Source organism: Callithrix jacchus, chromosome 1 (assembly GCF_049354715.1).
Source record: "Callithrix jacchus isolate 240 chromosome 1, calJac240_pri, whole genome shotgun sequence".
In the NCBI taxonomy this organism is placed as follows: domain Eukaryota; kingdom Metazoa; phylum Chordata; class Mammalia; order Primates; family Cebidae; genus Callithrix; species Callithrix jacchus.
Window position 1 is genome coordinate 209,349,488 of NC_133502.1, and position 17,731 is coordinate 209,367,218.

Consider the following 17,731-nt stretch of genomic DNA (forward strand, 5'->3'; position numbering starts at 1 on the left):
ACCTGGGAGGTGGAGGTTGCAGTGAGCCAAGATTGCACCATTGCACTCCAGCCTGGTGACAGAGCTAGACTCCATTGGAAGGAAGGAAGAAGGAAGGAAGGAAGGAAGGAGGGAGGGAGGGAGGGAGGGAGGGAGGGAGGGAGGGAGGGAGGGAAAGAAGGAAAAAGAAAAGAAAAGAAAGAGAGCCTTGGTTGTTTATATGTCTGTTTTACCCCTTTGTGGATGCAGGGAACTGATCTAATTTGCTCGCATGGAATGTGCACTAGGAGAATGCAGTTTCAGGCATGTTTCCTATGATGGAGGCACTGGGACGTGGAGAGGTCCTCTGTCACTGCCCTGGCATATGACCTTGAACAAGTTCTTCCACTCCCTGGGTCCGTTCCTCCTATAGTTAAGGGACTACTCACCCTGCCCAGCTTTTTGGTAAGTCACAGAGCTTGGCATAAATGATAAAACAAAAGGGACTGGTGAGGTAGGGCCTGGGGTTTCCCAAACCCCCAGTACGGGCCACTAGCCCATGGCAAAATAAGCCAAAGGAGGATCAATGGGCTGAGCCTGGTGGCTCACACCTGTAATGCCAGCACTTTGGGAGGCTGAGGTGGGCAGATTTCTTGAGGCCAGGAGTTCAAGACCAGCTTGGACAACATGGCAAAATCCTGAGTCTACAAAAAATACAAAAAAATTAGCCAGGCATGGTGGCACACGCCTGTAATCCCAGCCTCTCAGGAGGCTAAGGCATGAGAATAGCTTGAACGCAGCCAGCAGGGGTTGCAGTGAGCTGGGAGTGCATCACTGCACTTCAGCCTGGGCAACAGAGCAAGACTCTGTCTCAAAAAAAGATTAGTGGTGCCGCCGTCCTTTATATCCTGGGACTCTTTCAGTGGCAAACATTTATTTAGGAAGTGATGGGGATGGGAGATACTGATTGCTTTTTAAATGTTTATGTATTTTCTTGGCAAAATGAAGACGTGACAATGCTATACCAATTACCAGACTTCTATTTTATTTATGCATTTGTTTATTTATTTATTTAATAGAGACAGGGTTTTACCATGTTGGTCAGGCTGGTCTCAAACTCCTGACCTCAGGTGATCCACCCGCCTCGGCCTCCCAAAGTGCTGGGATTACAGGTGTGAGCCACCACACCCGGCCCAGACTACGCTTTTAATTTTTAAAAACTTACTATTATTTTTTGTAGAGATACGGTCTCACTAAGTTTCTTAGGCTGGTCTCAAACTCCTGGTCTCAAGCTATCCTCCTGCCTCAGCCTCCCAAAATTCCAGGATCACAGGCACACACCAGTGTGCCCAGCCTTCTCTCAATTTCACTGTGCTGTACACATCCAAAATCTGCAAGTCTCCAGTCCGGACTTCATCAGCCTTCTGCAGAAATGGAGGCCAAGAACAGGACATGGCACCGTGTCGGAGGTGGTGCAGTAAGTCAACAGATGTGGAAGGAAGCTCAGGCCTCAGGGGAGCCATGCAGGTGCCCAGCGGGCTGTCACCCCTGACACCGGCCATCCTGCCCCATCCTCAGGAATTGAGAAGGGGCTGGAGATTCTGCCTCCTGGGGGTCCAGAGGAGGCAGGAAGACCCCCCAATCCTGTCAACTTTTAGGTTTTCCCGACAATTTTAGGACACTAACTTCTCCGTCCTTGCCCACAACCCCCTTTGCAAACGAAAAGCTGACCATCTTGCGGCAGCCTCGGCGGGTCTCAGCGACATGGAAGGCTTCCAAGGCAAATCCGCCCCCGACCCTGAGACCCGTGCCACTGACCAGAAACACAGTGGCCGCTGCAGGGGCACCTCCGACAGGCCCTGCCACACCCAGGCAGCAGCTCCAGCACTGCCTGAAACTCCACTCTTTTAGACAGGAGCGGGCAGCTCAAGCCTCGGGAGCAGTGGCCAGTGCCAGCCTGCTGGGTGGTCACGTGTCTCATGTCATCCCACCACCAGCCTTCGAGGTGACTGTTATTGGGTGAGACAACCAGGGAGGTGATGTGACTTGCTGGAGGTCACAGAGGTCATCCTCTCTCTCCAGCTCCTCTCAGAGAATTTCTGCCAACTCCATGCCAGGCGCTGCCTCCTCTCGCTCACTGAAACATCACTGAATCCTTTGTGTATTTAACAAGTATTTATTAAGCACCTACCACGGCATCAAGAAGGGTTGTTATTTCTCCTCCCCAGCTGAAGAACTGCAGGCTGCAGAGGTGCTGGGGGGTTGGGAGGCTGCTGAGCTTGGGGGTCACACAACAGCAGTGACAAAGCTGGAAATCTAACTTGAGTCTGACTGGCTCCAGGTCCCTGGCTCACCCTGGTCCCCAGCCTCTGGCTTTGGGTCTCCTTCTCCTGCCATATCGCCCTGCTCAACCTGGGACCCCAGGCTCTTCCCATCCCTCCAGGCTTACCCTGAGCCCCCGAGGCTCTCTGACCCTGCTCCTCGGGGCCCTCAGCTCTCACTGGCTATATCGGCAGCGTTTGGCCTCTGCATGAGGCCGTGAAAAATGGGCTGGTTAAACCCGTATGTTTGGGGCGGCAAGGCCCGGCTGTCAGTCTCAGCTCTGTCACCTCCCAGAATATCCTTTTTGAACCTGTTTTCTCATCTGCAAAATGGAGATGACGTTACTGGTACCTTCCTCACCAGGCCACTGCTGAGTGAACATGGCGACCACCACGAATTACTGCATGGCAGGTAAAATGCAAAAGACTGATGTGGATGACGGCGGTGACAAAGATGCAAATGCTGATGACGGGAGAACGCTGGCCGGGAGCTGAGGACCCCTTCCGCTCCTGACTCCACCGCTCACATGCTCAGCCCAGAAGTTCCTTCCCTCTGCCCATGAGGTGGCTCCCCGGCAGGAGAACTGGGAAGATGAACAAAACAAGGCACCCAGACACAGCTCGGACTCAGGTGAGAGACGGGGACGCTCCTGAGTCTCCTCACCCCCAGCCATCCCTGAACCCTCCTGGGGCTGGAGGGGGAGGCCAACTCTCCAGCAAACATCCTACCAGAGGGGGCCAGTGCAGGGTAGTGGGGGTGCCCTGTGCTGCCCTGATGGGGCCATGACATAACTCAGCACACACAGGACAGGTCCTAAAGGGTGAAGGATTTCCCTGGAAGAAGCAGACAGAATTAGCCGGGCTTGGTGGCTCACGCCTGTAATCCCAGCACTTTGGGAGGCCAAGGCAGGTAAATCACCTGAGATTAGGAGTTCGAGACCAGCCTGGCCAACATGGTGAAACCCCATCTCTACTAAAAATACAAAAATTAACCAGGTGTGGTGGCGGGTGCCTGTAATCCCAGCCACCTGGAAGGCTGAGGCAGGAGAATCACTTGAACCCTGGAGGTGGAGGCTGTAGTGAGCTGAGATCGTGCCACTGCGCTCCCGCCTGACAACACATTGAGACTCTGTCTCAAAAAGAAATAGAATTAACACCACTGCCCCATTTCCCAGCCCTTGTGGAGCACAGAGTCTGTCCCACTCCAGCTGAGGCCCTCAGGTTGGTTTGATTGGAGTACGGGGGCTTTCCACACCAACACGTGGACCTTTTCAGGGAGGAAGAGAACTCATGACCCCACACCCACAGCTCTTTGAGCTGTACCCCTCAAAAAGTAAGGGAAGCCAAAGACAGACTGAGCCACAGGGGAAACTGGCAGGGTCCCCACCTGCCACGGCCCTCCACAAGCCCTGCAGTCCCCTGTCCTTGGGAGGCCTGACTCCTCCTCTTCTTGAGTCTTAGAAGCCCCCCTCCTGGTGCAGCGGCTTCAGCTCTGGAGCCTCTAAACAATTTTGTGCCTGTGTGACCTTATGCGAGGCACTTAACCTCTCTAGTCCCTGCACGCCCCATCTTTAGGAGAAGCTAATAATAGAGCAACTTCTTAAGACAGTAATGAGGATAAACGAGATCATGCAGGTCACGTCCCCAGCCCAAAGTCAGTGATCGATAAGGTGCGTTTCACTCAAGGCTGAACACGGCTCCCTCTTGATTTCAAATTCCAGATGCAGCAGCCCAGAGCCCACCTGGTCCCCGGCCACAGGGCCCGGCCACAGGTCCCTGCCCAGTTTGTCTTCAGTCAGTGCACCAAGGAGAAAGTGGGCAAGATTAGCAGCCTCGGATCACACAGAGCTGGGCTGGAACCAGGCTCAGTCCTGCTCGGCTCTAGCAAGTCACCAGATTCTCTGAGCCTCGGTGGCTCCAGCGGTGAATGAAACATTGCGATGCCTGCCCGCAGGGCCAGATGTGGATTGTCCCAAAAGCTCATGCCACATAGTGGGTGCTCAAGAAAGCTGTCCCCCTCCCCACTTTCTTCTGGACCCTGAAACCCCATGGCACTCCTAGCCCCTCCCTCACCAGGCAACCCTCTGACATCGCAAAAATCCAGGCTGTGCATCTGAGCATCTAGCAAGCATTTACCCAGTGCCTTACACTGATCGATCCCTGTCACCCTCACAATGACCTCAGAGGAAATCATTATTACCCCTGTTTTAGAGGACAACCAAGGCACAGAGAGGTTTGGCAACTTGCCCAAGGTCACACAGCTTGTAAGTGGTAAAGCCATGATGTGGACCTGGACAATGGACATCAAAGCGCACTGACAAGGCATGCTGCTGTCCTGCCTTGAAGAAACTGTCACACATTTGTGTCCACCTGGTAAATATCCAGTCTTATTACGTGTCAGGTTCTGTGAAATCAGCCCTACAGGGAAGAAGAAACTGGATCACAGGGCAAGTTGGAGCCAGGAACCAGGTCCAGCCAAAGCCTGGAGACCCAGCAAGTTTCGGTTCCACAGGGTCTCAGAGCAGCGGGTGAGCGTTGGGGGTGAACCGGCTCATTCCTCCCACTCTGCACCCCACGAGGCCCTCCCAACCACTTGGCCGGCAGATTCAGGGTAGGGAAACAGGCTGACAAGCAAGTTCTCCAGAATGTCCAGAGGGGCCTTTGATCCAGGCCAAATCACAGGCGCTGGGGTCTGGAGGACCCAGAGGCCACCTGTTCCAACCCACAGGAACGCCCTTTGCTGAAATGCTGATGCCAGGACTCTGCCCTCACTGGAGAGCTTCCCCCCTCCACAAATATCTGTGACCATTTTCCCAACAGGGATGTGAAGGCCACTGGATCCCCAAAGCTTCTCTTTTCCAAAATACCCTTGGCTCCCTCAATGGTGGGTGGGGCTTCAACACCCCACTGCCTCGCTGGGGCTTCAGCTTGTAATAACCTACCCTGGGCTAGCATCACTGACTCCATCTTAGCTGTAAACTCCAACCTTGCTTCCCCCTCTCTACCGCCGCCCCTGTGGGTGCATAACTGGGCCACACTGATGCTGTGCTTATGTCATGCTGACTCCGTGCTTATTCCCCCATATAACCAATGCAACTGCATCTTGCTTGGCAGGCACACCTGCTATTGTGTATAACTCTCTTCAAACCCCACTTGGGGATTGTTTGGAAATAGCCTTAGTAACCAACAATCCTGGGAACCTCCTCCCTGCTTCTGTAAAATTCCGACTCAGCTAGGTACCCCCTCCCCTACCTAAATCAAGGTATAAAGGGAAATCAAGCCCCTTCCTCAGGGCCGAGAGAACTCTGAGCATTAGCCATCTCTCGATTGCCGGCTAATTAATAAAGGACTCTTAATTTGGAACTCAGTGTGGGGCACACTCCTAACTCGCTCAGTTATTACAAGCTCAGTTACTATGGACGCACATTAGCTCTGGGCCAGACCCAGGCCTCGGACTCGGCCAGCTTATGGATGAGCTGGAAGAGATGGTCTGGGTGGTGGGTATCTGCCATCACAGGTGGCTGGATGTGCATGGCGCAAAGCAGTTTGAAGGAAAAGGGCATCTCCAAAGGCCTCCGTGAGAAAGCGGCAGAGCCAAGACTTGGGTGGTCAGTGGGAGTTGGTGAGGAGAACTGTATGTCTGTGTAAAAGTGGGGTATAGAATATTTCAGGAGGTCAGGAGCAGATGTCAGCACTTTGGGAGGCCGAGGTGGGTGGATCACTTGAGGTCAGGAGTTCCAGATGAGCCTGGCCAACATGGTAAAACCTTAACTCTTAAGCCTCATGTATAGTTAAAAATTAAAAAAAAAAAAAAAAAACAACCTTGTCTCTACTAAAAAGACAAAAATTAGGCCAGGTGCAGTGGCTCACACCCGTATTTTCAACACTGGGAGGTGAAGGCAGGCAGATCACTTGAGGTCAGGAGTTTAAGACTAGCCTGGCCAATATGGTGCAACCGCTGTCTCAAAAAAATTTTTTTAATTAAAAAAATGAGTAATTAATTAAAAATAAACATTCCCTATACAATCCCAGTGGCACCCCGGCCCTCACCTCTGCCAGCCTTTGAAGCCTGCGCTGTCCAGAGCGCAGCGCCAGTCACTGTGATGACGTCTAGCAGGCTGGTGAGAAGACCATGACGGTAGCTTGGAGCTCCCAGGATGGCGGCCGTGGAGCGCAAGGGGAGACAGATTTGGGACTCATGCATTCTGGGTGAAGAGTCCGCAGGGCTTGGGGGTGGGCTGGAAGGGGGTTGTGGAGCATGGCCAGTAGTGGTGGAAGACTGAAACAGGGCCAGGTTTCGGGAGCAACGGTTTCTTTTATTTTTTTTTTTTGAGACGGAGTTTCGCTCTTGTTACCCAGGCTGGAGTGCAATGGCGCGATCTCGGCTCACTGCAACCTCCGCCTCCTGGGTTCAGGCAATTCTCCTGCCTCAGCCTCCTGAGTAGCTGGGACTACAGGCGGGCATCACCATGCACAGCTAATTTTTGTATTTTTAGTAGAGACGGGGTTTTACCATGTTGACCAGGTTGGTCTCGATCTCTTGACCTCGTGATCCACCCTCCTCGACCTCCCAAAGTGCTGGGATTACAGGCGTGAGCCACCGTGCCCGGCATGGGAGCAACAGTTTCTAGTGTGCAGTGGCCTTGAACGTCCAAATGCAGATGTCCACCCAACGTCAGATCCCGAGCCTCCAGATCGGTGCATGAGATGTGAACGCTGCTGACAGGCTGAGCCGTGAGAGTGGGCGAGGCCGCCTGAGCCAAGGGTGTGCAATAAGGAGAGAGGGTGGGCCAGGCACGGCGGCTCAGCCTGTAATCTCAGCACTCTTCAAGGCCAAGGCGGGCGGAGCACAAGGTCAGGAGATCAAGACCATCTTGGCTAACATGGTGAAACCACGTCTCTACTAAAAACACAAAAATTATCTGGGCGTGGTGGCGGGTGCCTGTAGTCCCAGTTACTTGGGAGGCTGAGGCAGGAGAATTGTTTGGACCAGGAGGCGGGGAGGTTGCAGTGAGCCGAGATCGCACCACTGCACCCCAGCCTAAGCAACAGAGTGAGACTCTATCTCAAAAGAAAAAAAATGGAGAGAGGGTCTCAGCCCCAGCAGCCCCACAGATGGGAGAGAACCTGCAGAGCAGATGAGGAGGACCGGCCCGAGAGCAGGAGCAGCAGGGGCAGGTGGCCAGCTCACAGCCAGGAGAGGGAATTCTCAGCAGGGTTGCTCAGTAGGCCCTGCCCAGCCTGGACTGCCTGAGGACTAAGCATGGTGGCCACAAGTCCCTACTCTGCTTGGCTTCCCTCCCTCCCCAGCCAGAAAGTGGGAAAGCTCCTCATGGGCCAGGATGGAAGGGAGTGTGCTGGGAAAGCCGGGAGCTGTGCTCAACAGGAGTCAGGGAGGTTGCAGCAGAAGTGACCTCGGCACATCTGACCCTCATCCCTGCGCCTGGGTGGGGCCGGGGGTGGGGGTGAGGTGGTGTTTGCTGCCCCCATCCCATCCTTGGCTCTCGGCAAACAAGACTCTAGAGTTGGTGCTGCCGGCTGCTGGGTTGTCTCCCAGAACCTCGGGGGATGGGGCTAATGCCCCCTACTCACACACACACATACAGGATTTCCCTGGGATGCTTGGCCGGTCCCCGCAGGTGCCCTCCCAAAAGAAGCGTCGTGGAAGCAGGGAGGAGTGAGGAACAGAGTCAGGGCTGAGTTTGAGCCCCATTCCCTTCCTTAACCGGCAGAGGCCACCGGGGTGGTATCACCTGTGACGCCCCCTGGGCCCTCCTGGGACTCCAGCCTGAGACTCATACGTGGGGAAAGCACAGCCTTGCTTTCAGCGGCGCCGCCTGGAAGCAGCCCAAATGCCCGTCCACGGACGGCACAGCACGCAGACATAAAAAACTGGGAGGGAGCTCTGGGAAGAGCAATGTAGGTCTTCAAGATGTATTTTTAAGCGGTGAGTAGAGTAGCTACCATTTGTGTAAAAAAGGAGAGAGAAGAAATTTATAGATACACATATTTGCTTGTCTCTGCTTGTCTGTGGATGGAGACCCAGGAAGCTGGTGACACTGGCTGCTCCGGGGAGGGAAAGCAGGTGGCTGGGGACAGGGTGGGAGGAGGAACCGCCACTGTATTCCCGTTTGTGTCTTTTTAAATTCTAGAACCATATGAATGTATTACCTGTGGGAAAATGCACACGAACGTTTAAAAATGAATGCACACATGCATATTTTCCAGAGAAGCATCATAGCATTCACAAGGTTGTCAAAAAGGACTGTGACCCTGAAAGGCTGACAACACTTCACCCATGCGCTGCGTAGCTTTGGGAAAATGTCTTAACCTCTCTGAGCCACATCCATAAAATGGGAAGGAATAACACTCCGTGTACAGGCAGGCTGCCAAGGAGAACACTGCGTGCGGGCAGGGGTTTGTAAACTGTACAGTGCAGAAGCCTGCCTGCCTGCCTGCCTGCTTCCTTCCTTTCTCTCTTTTTCTTTCATTTTTTGAGACAGGGTCTGGCTCTGTCACCCAGGCTGGAGTGCAGTGGCACTATCACGGCTCACTGTAGCCTTGACTTCCCAGGCTCAAGTGATCCTCCCACCCCAGCCTCCCAAATAGCTGGGACTTCAGGCGTGCGCTGCTGGGCCTGGCTAATTTTTTAATATTTGGTAGAGACAGGGCCTCCCTAGGTTACCGAGGCTGGTCTTGAACTCCTGGGCTCAAGCAATCCTCCTGCCTCGGCCTCCCACAGTGCCGGGATTACAGGTGTGAGCCACCTCACCTGGCCTGCAGCCCTTCTTGCGGGGATTACTAAGCTCTCAGCAGTTCCGATGGAGGCTCTGGCCTGGCCCTCATCCTCCTTGAGTCCTCCAGGCCTGAGGGCCTCTCTCCAGGTGTCCCCTCACTCTTCTGCCTCCGTCCTCTCCATGCCCCACCTCCCTTCTCTTCCCCCCCATCCTCCCTGTGATCTCATCCAGTCCTGTGGCTTAAAATACCACCGGGCCTGCATCTCCCTCCCAGGCGGCAACAAGCCCGCTCAGCTCCTGCTCCCTGTGGCCGTTGGTCAGCTAAGAGACAGAGACAGCGGCAGGAACAGTCAGCCCCTACCAATGACCCAGCGCTGCACCACAGCCTCAAGGGACTGTCACTGACAGAATGCCTGCCATGTCAGAGCAGGGGGACCACGTGCTACGTGCCCCTCTTCACTTCTGACCAACTCCTCACTGGCTCCTCAGGCCAGAGTCTCCATCTTGAACCCGGCACTGCTAAGCCCAAGCGATGCCCAGTCCCCTCTCCTGCTTTCCCTACCTCCATCTGTCACTCCTCCCAGGGGGTCACTCAGGCCTGATACCTGGGCGTCACCCTCCAGCCCTCCCTACCCCCAACCACAATAATAATGGGATAACAACTAACACGTGCTTATTGTTCACTGAGGTCCCGGCACTGGCCCGAACCCCAGGCAAGTGTTGTTATCATTGTGCCTTGACAGGCTCCGGAGCCTGCCCAAATCGGGTGAATCTCGGTGCCCGAGATGTGTCCCCTCACCCAGCCATCCATCCAAAAGAGCCATATCACTCTTGCCGCCCGCAGCCTCTGCCCAGATGAAAGCCTGGCCTCAGGGAGGTCCTGCCCTCTTTGACTTCACCTCCTCCACTCCCCAGCCACGGAAAAAGACCTTCTTTCCCGTCGCTTTTTTTTTTTTTTTTTTTTTTGAGATGGAGTCTCGCTCTGTCACCAGGCTGGAATGCAGTGGCACGATCTCGGCTCATTGCAACCCCCACCTCCCGAGTTTAAGCAATTCTCCTGTCTCAGCTTCCCAAGTAGCTGGGATTACAGGTGCATGCCGCCACTCCCGGCTAATTTTTTGTATTTTTAGTAGAGACAGGGTTTCACTGTGTTCCCCAGCCTATTCTTGAACTCTTGAGCTCGGGCAATCTGCCCGCCTAGGCCTCCCAAAGTGCTAGGATTACAGGCGTGAACCACCGCACCCAGCCCCTTCCCGTCCCTTTAACGCACCAAGTTTACTCCTGTCGTGGGGCCTTTGCACTGGCTGTTCTTTGTGGTTGAAATTCTCTTCTCCAAGACACCGTCGCTCAGGGCTTCCTACCATTCAGGTCTAGATTCAAAGGCTGTGCGTTCCAAGAGGCCCTCGGCCCTCCCTCCCCATCCAGCTCTGGGATCTTCCTGGCAGCACCTAGCAGTCCAACCAATCTCATTTGCAACAGCACCCAGGGCAGGAACTTTGCCTCCCTACTTCACCCTGACTCCCAGAGCCTGGCAGAGTAGCTGCTTCCTAAACATCTAATGCCTGACAAACAAGATAACCCAGCCTGTCACGATTCCCAGGAAGGGTCTAGCTGAACCATGTGACAGATTGTGACCAAGGTGAAGCTATTTTTGACACAGTAGTCAGGGAGAACGTCCCAGCAGAAGTGGCCTCTGAGCAGTGACCGGGAGACCTTCTGTGTCACTGGACATGAGCACAGTGGCCATGAGCAGAGGAGAGAGAGGACAGGATGTCAGAGGGTTCAAGCCTCTGCCCCACCCTCCACAGAGCACAGGCTTTTCTTCCCAGGTGTCCCCCAGGTGTCAAGGGCTTGGGGGAGGATGTCCTGGCTTCACCCAAGGATGGGTGGCAGGGACATGTGTACAGGACCTAGTGTGAGAGGGCACGGCAGACAGAGGCCTCAGAAGGGCCAGAGACAGCAGGAAAAACAGTCAGCTCCTGCCCATGACCCAACACTAGGCCACAGCCCCAAGGGACTGTCACTGACAGAATAGCTGCCATGGGGGGGGGCCACGTGCTGCGTGCCCCTCTTCCCTTCTTCCCTTCTCACCACCTCCCATTGGCTCCTCAGGCCAGAGAATCTCCAACTCCAGCCAACCCCCATCCATCCATCCATTCATTCATCACTCTACATGTCCCCTGAGCTGGAACCAGATCTGCCTTCCTGCTGGGCGTCAGGTGTGTCTCAACACAGCACAGTGCCTTGCGTTGGAGGGTGCTCTATAAATAATTAAGTGAATGATCATTCATTGAGCACCTACTGTATGCTGAAGGGAAGCAGGTAAGTCACAAACCTGCTTTGTTGAGCTCTGTGTATGTGTGCACGTGTGTGTGTGTGTGTGTGTATAAGGGCATAGAGAGAAGTTCCCCAGGAAGACGGGGCAAGCAGGAGAGCACAAGGACAGAGTAGGGCTGGCCTAAGCTGAGCGGAAAGCAGGGAATTTGGCCCAGCCTGGGATTTAGGCCCTGGGGAGACATAGGGGCTCTGGAAGAGCGTGGGAGCCTGGACCTGGGTGGTCCTCTGAGCAAGGGACAGGCGGCTACTTCTGAGGGCAGGACAGCAGCAACCTGGAAGTTGTGGCACTTATATCTTTAGGAACCAAACATCCAGGAACCTGTACATCAGAGCCTCTTTCAGGGACACCCCCGGGATTTCTATACAGGACAGTAGCTTTCAAACCTTTTGACTAAAATCTGTAGTAAAAGCAAACATCCTTGTTTGTTATTTCAACTTACTATTTATTTATTTTTGAGACGGAGTCTCTCTCTGTCACCCAGGCTGGAGTGCAATGGTAAGATCTCAGCTCACTGCAACCTCTGCCTCCTGGGTTCAAGTAATTCTCCTGCCTCAGCCTCCTGAGTAGCTGGGACTACAGGCATGCGCCACCACGTCCAGCTAATTTTTGTATTTTTAGTAGAGATGGGGTTTCACCATGTTGACCAGGATGGTCTTGAACTCCTGACCTCGTGATCCGCCTGCCTCAGCCTCCCAAAGTGCTGGGATTACAGACGTGAGCCACCATATCCAGCTATTTCAACTTATTTTATATTTATCTTTTAGAGACAGAGTCTTGCTCCAATGCCCATGCTGGAGTGCAGTGACGCGATCACAACTCAGTGCAACCTCCTGGGCTCTTGCCATCCTCCCGCCTCGGCCTCCCAAAGTGCTGGGATTACAGGCGTGAGCCACTGCATCCAACTAGATATTTAAAGCTGAAGTAAGAGTGTCACAAAATAACATTTATCCTCACTACACGCATAGTATTTTGAAATTTTCTATTTAATTTCATTTTTGGAAAATAAGTAGTGCAATGAAGTAAATCAATTTCCCAGCTGCTAACAGGCCTGGACCGGCATGCAATTTTTTTTTTTTTTTTTTTTTAGGCAGTCTCGCTCTGTTGCCCAGGCTAGAGTACAGTGGTGTGATCTCGGCTCACCACAACCTCCGCCTCCTGGGTTCAAGCAATTCTCCTGCCTCAGCCTCCTGAGTAGCTGGGACTACGGGCACGTGCCACCATGCCTGGCTAATTTTTGTGTTTTTAGTAGAGACCGGGTTTCACTATGTTGCCAGGTTGGTCTTGAACTCCTGACCTTGTGATCTGGTTGCCTTAGCCTCCCAAAGTGCTAGGATTATGGGCATGAGCCACTGCACCCGGTCCCCGTGTGCAATGTTTAAAACACTGGCCCGAGTGAGAGTTAGGGGCTGTGAAATGGGATCCAGGGTGTCTCTTGAAGCTGTGCCTGGCAGGGCTTGCCCCCGGGCTTTCTGATGCACACCCATGGGGGAAATTGTTGGATGTTACGGGGGATTACTGGGAAAAGTCCGTTAGACACCCCCAACTCATGGGACCTCCACTCTGCAGCCCACATAATGGGGATTCTTTGGGTTCTGGGTCCAATTTCTTCCCCTGGTCTTGTATTAGAGCCCCCTCTTGCCCCCCAACAGATGCCATTCAGCAGCTGCTTACATGTCTCCCAGGACAGGGAGCTCACCCTCCTCTCAGGCAGCGCACTTGACTGTGAGGAGTAAGCTCAGCCGGGCGGCGGATGCAGCTGTAAGTGGAGCCCCTCCCATGGCCGGGTGGCCATTCACCTCTGTCCTCTAGCCTGTTGTCTCCTGGACCTGGGACAACTCTGGCATTCGGCCCTCTCTCTGCCCCACCCAGTTCTCTCTCTCTGCTGCCTCGTCACTGCCCGGTGCCTGCCGGGGGGCAGCCTTGGAACCCACCCAGAGAGAGGCCCTTTCCGAGGTCAGGTGGGTTCAGGATCTGCAACCTCATGGTGGGGCTAGCACTCAGCCAGCCCTGCCCCACCCAAGCAGATCTGGGGCCTGGGGGAGGGAGGGACAGGGGAGGCTCAGCTGTTCAGAGAAGTAGCACCCCAAGGCAGTGGCTGCTGACGAGGGTCTGGAAGTCAGGCCCAGCAGTGCTCTTGAGTAACCACAAAGTAGTTCATATCAACGAGTCATGTTATATTCATTCACTCACAGGCTCACGGGATCTTCCCAGTCATCCTCAGAAACAGACACAAGAGGCCAGGTGCGGTGGCTCACGTCTATAATCCCGGCACTTTGGGAGGCTGAGGTGGATGAATCACCTGGGGTTAGGAGTTCGAAACCAGCCTGGCCAACATGGTGAAACCCTGTCTCTACTAAAAATACAAAAATTAGCCAGTCATGGTAGTGTGCGCCTGTAATCCCAGCTACTTGGGAGTCTGAGGCAAGAGAATTGCTTGAACCCGGGAGGCAGAGGATGCAGTGAGCTGAGATCACGCCACTACACTCCAGCCTGGGCAACAGAGCAACAGAGCAAGACTCCATCAAGAAGGAAGGAAGGAGGGAGGGAGGGAGGGAGAGAGATAGAGAGAGTGGCGGGATGGGAAGGCACAGTGGCTCACGCCTATAATCCCAGCACTCTGGGAGGCCAAGGGGGGGGTGGATCACGAGGTGAGGAGTTCGAGACCAGCATGGCCAATATGGTGAAACCCCATTTCTACAAAAAATACAAAAATTAGCCAGGTGTGGTGGCGCTCGCCTGCAGTCCCAGCTACTCGGGAGGCTGAGGCAGAAGAATCACTTGAACCAGGGAGGCGGAGGTTGCAGTGAGCCAAGATCATGCCACTGCACTCCATTCTGACAGAGTGAGACTCTGTCTCAAAAAAAAAAAAAAAAAGAAAAAGGAGAGAGGGAGGGAGGGAGGGAGGGAAGGCAGGCAAAAGCCTACCCTTACAGGGCAGGGGATGGAGGCTCAAGAGAGGTGAGAAAGCTGCCCAGGTCCCACAGCTGCTCAGGGGTGGAGCTGGACGTGAACCCAGATCTTCTGTTTCCCAATCATGGGCCTCACCTGGAACCACTGAGGCCGGAGGAGCCTTGGGGCAGGGGAGAGGGAGGCCGGCCACTCCTCCTGTTTTGCTGAGAGCAGGCTGGGTCCCTGTGCCCCAGAGGGCAGGGCGAAGGACCGAGAGGGAGGCAGGTATCAACTAGCAGAGCCTTCCAGAGGCCAGTGGGCTTCCCAGGAGATGGTGAACTCGCCATGAGGAAGTGAGGAGGGACGCGAGGCCCATTTATAGGGATAACTACAGAAGAGCATCTTACATGGGCAGGAGATTTGAAGGATGCCCAGAGCCCCTCTGCCTGCTCCATGTCACCCCCAGCCAGGGCCCCTCCAGCCTGTGCCCACCACCTCCCCTGTATGGCCCCTAGGAGCCCCCTCATTGTGGACCCCATCCCATCTGTCTCCCAGGCTGAGTGGTACCTTATCACTCACAGGGCAGAGAGTCCTGGGCTTTCAGGCCTATGTGGAGAAGGGAGGCTCCTGGGGGAGTCTGGGGGAGGCAGGAGAGGAGCTACAGAGTGCTGGGGAAGGCTTCACTGAGGCGTCCCAGGGGCCAACTCTGCCACCAACTCCAAGATGGGCACACCCCTCCACTAGACCTGAATCTCCTCATCAGTAAGTGGGGTCAGCTCTCCACAGCACACGTGCCCCCAGCTCTGGCCCAGCTGAAGAACTCTCTATCCCTGCAGCCCAGGTCGCCAGCGGCATGGGCTTCTCCCATGACAGGCAAAGCCGGAAAAGGCTGAGCATGCCCCACCATCCCCATGGGGGCCCAATACACAGAGGGGCAAAGAGAGGCCCCCTGATGGACAGTGGCCTAGTCAAGGTCATGCTGAGCCAGTGAGGGGCTGAGCCGGGATTCGATCCCAGGCCCCTGATTCAGGCCGCAATTCCTACTGTTGTGACCAGGGGCTGCTGCCCTTCCCCTCACTTCGATCTGGGGATTTTCTTGGGAGAGGAAGCTTAAAGAGACCCAAACCCTCCTCTCTGCCCCCCAACCCCACAGCTCTGGAGAGCGTCAGGGAGAGAGGAGGGGGCAGGCCACCCTGGGGGCCATCAGGACTCAGAGAAGAGAGGAGCAGCCCCGTATTGAGAGGTTCTGCCACCTTTGCTGTGTGACCCTGGGCCAACCCAGTGGTCTCTGGACTCAGTTTCTCCATCTCCCAGGAGAGGTAATGGAGAGAAGGCCCATGCAGGGCAGACAGCAGCTGCTGAGTGGAGCGTGGTGGGGGCTTCTCCTCCATCCCAGTCCCAGGGAGCTCCTTTGCACAACTGCACCTCCCATGCCCCAGCTCCCCTCTGCCCTGCTGGGATCCCCCCGCTGGCCCCACCCAGGCCTAGAGCAAAGCTCCCAGCTGACAGGTCACCATGACAATGCCGGCTTCTCCCTCCACAGCTCCTGCTGGGGTCGGGAACACCAAGGACCCCCTTTCCTGGTAGCCCCTAAGCACCTCGTGACCTGTCAGTGTCTCTCTGGGGCACCTCACCCTCCAGCTGTTGGCACCAGGGCTGGTCAGGGACTGGCCAGTAGGCACAGGGAGGAGTAGGTGAGCTGTCCAAGGGAGGGAAAGGGAAGCCCAGGCTGGCAGACATGTACCCGCCTCCCTTCAGGAGGCCAATGAGGGCCCTGGAGGGGCTGGCACTGGGTGCACAGCAGGATAGAGCATCTGTGGCTGTTTCTACCCAGGGCCTTGCACCAATCCTTGCTTCTCTAAGCCTCAGCATTCTCACCTGAGAAGTGGAGGTGATGGTTCTCCCAGGGTGGTGGAGGATGAGTGAAATCATGACTATGAATCCCAGCACAGGGCCTGGCACTCAGGGAGGAGTCTCCCTCCTGCAGCACATCTCTCACCCAAGCCACCAAGCATTCACACCAGCCATCTGAGCAGCCCTCCTGCATGCGTAAGCGTGCATCCACAGGCTGAGAGGGGACTGCAAGCAGGGGGGTCAGCGCTGCAGAGGGAGGGGCAGGGGCCACACCCCAGAGCTACTCCCCACCTGCTCCCCAGACCTATGTGTGCCCACAAAGAACAATGGTCTTAGAATCAGGCAAAATCCAGCCATTCAGATCCAGCCTGTTTCCAGCCAGCCACTTCCCCTTGCTGAGCCTCAGTTTCCCCTTCTGTAAACAAGAACCATCTATGTCCCAGGTCTTCCAGGTTCACCACAGGGACCTTGCATTGGGCCACAGGGGCAGGACTGGTCAAGACTTTTGGGAGGAGGGGGCCAGGACCCGGAGCAAGCCAGAGCGTGAGCCCACCCTTGCTCCCCACGCTGCACCCCACCCACCACCCCGTGAGCGCCGGTGTGCGCGCCTGCAGGAGCGCGCGTGTGTGACTCAAGGTCTATTCATAGCCGAGCTCCACCAGCTGCAGCGTCACAAGCAGAGGGGCCTCAGCCCATATTATTATTTCAATTACCATCTGAATTAAAAGTTTGAGCAGTGATCAGCCCACGTAGCGAGGGGAAGAGGGAGCAGGAGAAAAATAAAGATGAAAAGGAGAAGAAGGGCTGTGCCTGGTGATCCCCCACACCCCAAGGAGGGCTGAGTCCGCAGAGGAGGCTTAAAGGTTACGCCAACCCCCAGGATTCCCGCCTGCCCCTTGCTCAGGACCCAGAGTCCTCCCATCGGGAGGAGTGCTTTGCGACGGCAGCCACACTGCAGCTACTCTGGAAATAGATTAGTTCAACTCGGGTTCACATGGATGGGTGAACATTGCTTGGAGAGGGTGAGGGACTGACCTAAGGTCACACAGAGAACCACCCACGGCAACTGTCTCCAAGACCCTCTCCTGCCAGCCTGGTCCCACTGACCTCACCAGGCTCTGTAACACATGTGCCATTTCCCTTCTGCTCCCCTTTTCCTGCACCCTTGCCTGGAGCCAGCCCTCTCTCAGTCCCCTACATCCCCAACTCCACACTTCTTGCCACCAACAGCCCAAAGGCCCATCCTCACTCACTGGTACAGGGGACAGAGCCCGGGGACAGAACCCTGGGCCAGCAGGTAGGCAGTGTGGCCCTAATCTAACTCTCTGGGCACCTACAGGCAGATCACTTCTTGTCTCTGAGCCTCAGTCTTCCCATCTATGAAATGAGTTCTCCCCTAAGATACATGGCAGTATCTGTCTTCAGAACAGAGCCCCCAAGAGAAGCCAGACTCCCTGAGGAGGTGTCACACTGTGGGGGTGACTAGACCATCTCCTGCCAAGACCCAACCCAGGGGAGGAAGCTTTCCACTCTTTCCCCAGGGAAGACCCAGAGACAACCCCGAGAACCAGACTAATCTGAACTCAAACCCGGGCTCCTCTGCTTCCTTGCTGTGTAACCTTGGACAAAGCACC

At 55.1% G+C, this 17,731-nt stretch overlaps 1 protein-coding gene across 4 annotated transcripts in view; it reads right to left on the bottom strand.

Moving 5' to 3' along the window:
• KCNJ4 (potassium inwardly rectifying channel subfamily J member 4) overlaps nucleotides 1-17,731 on the bottom strand; it is a 32,734-nt gene that overhangs the window by 6,595 nt on the left and 8,408 nt on the right. The window contains exon 1 of one of the 4 annotated variants that reach the window (XM_035272708.3): nucleotides 13,545-13,650. The exons of 2 other annotated variants lie outside the window; for them this stretch is intronic. The gene's annotated coding sequence lies outside the window, so the exon portion shown is untranslated. Of the gene's footprint in view, nucleotides 1-10,286; nucleotides 10,590-13,544; nucleotides 13,651-17,731 lie in introns of those variants that run through there. One more of the 4 variants, XM_002743773.6, reaches the window with a different exon arrangement.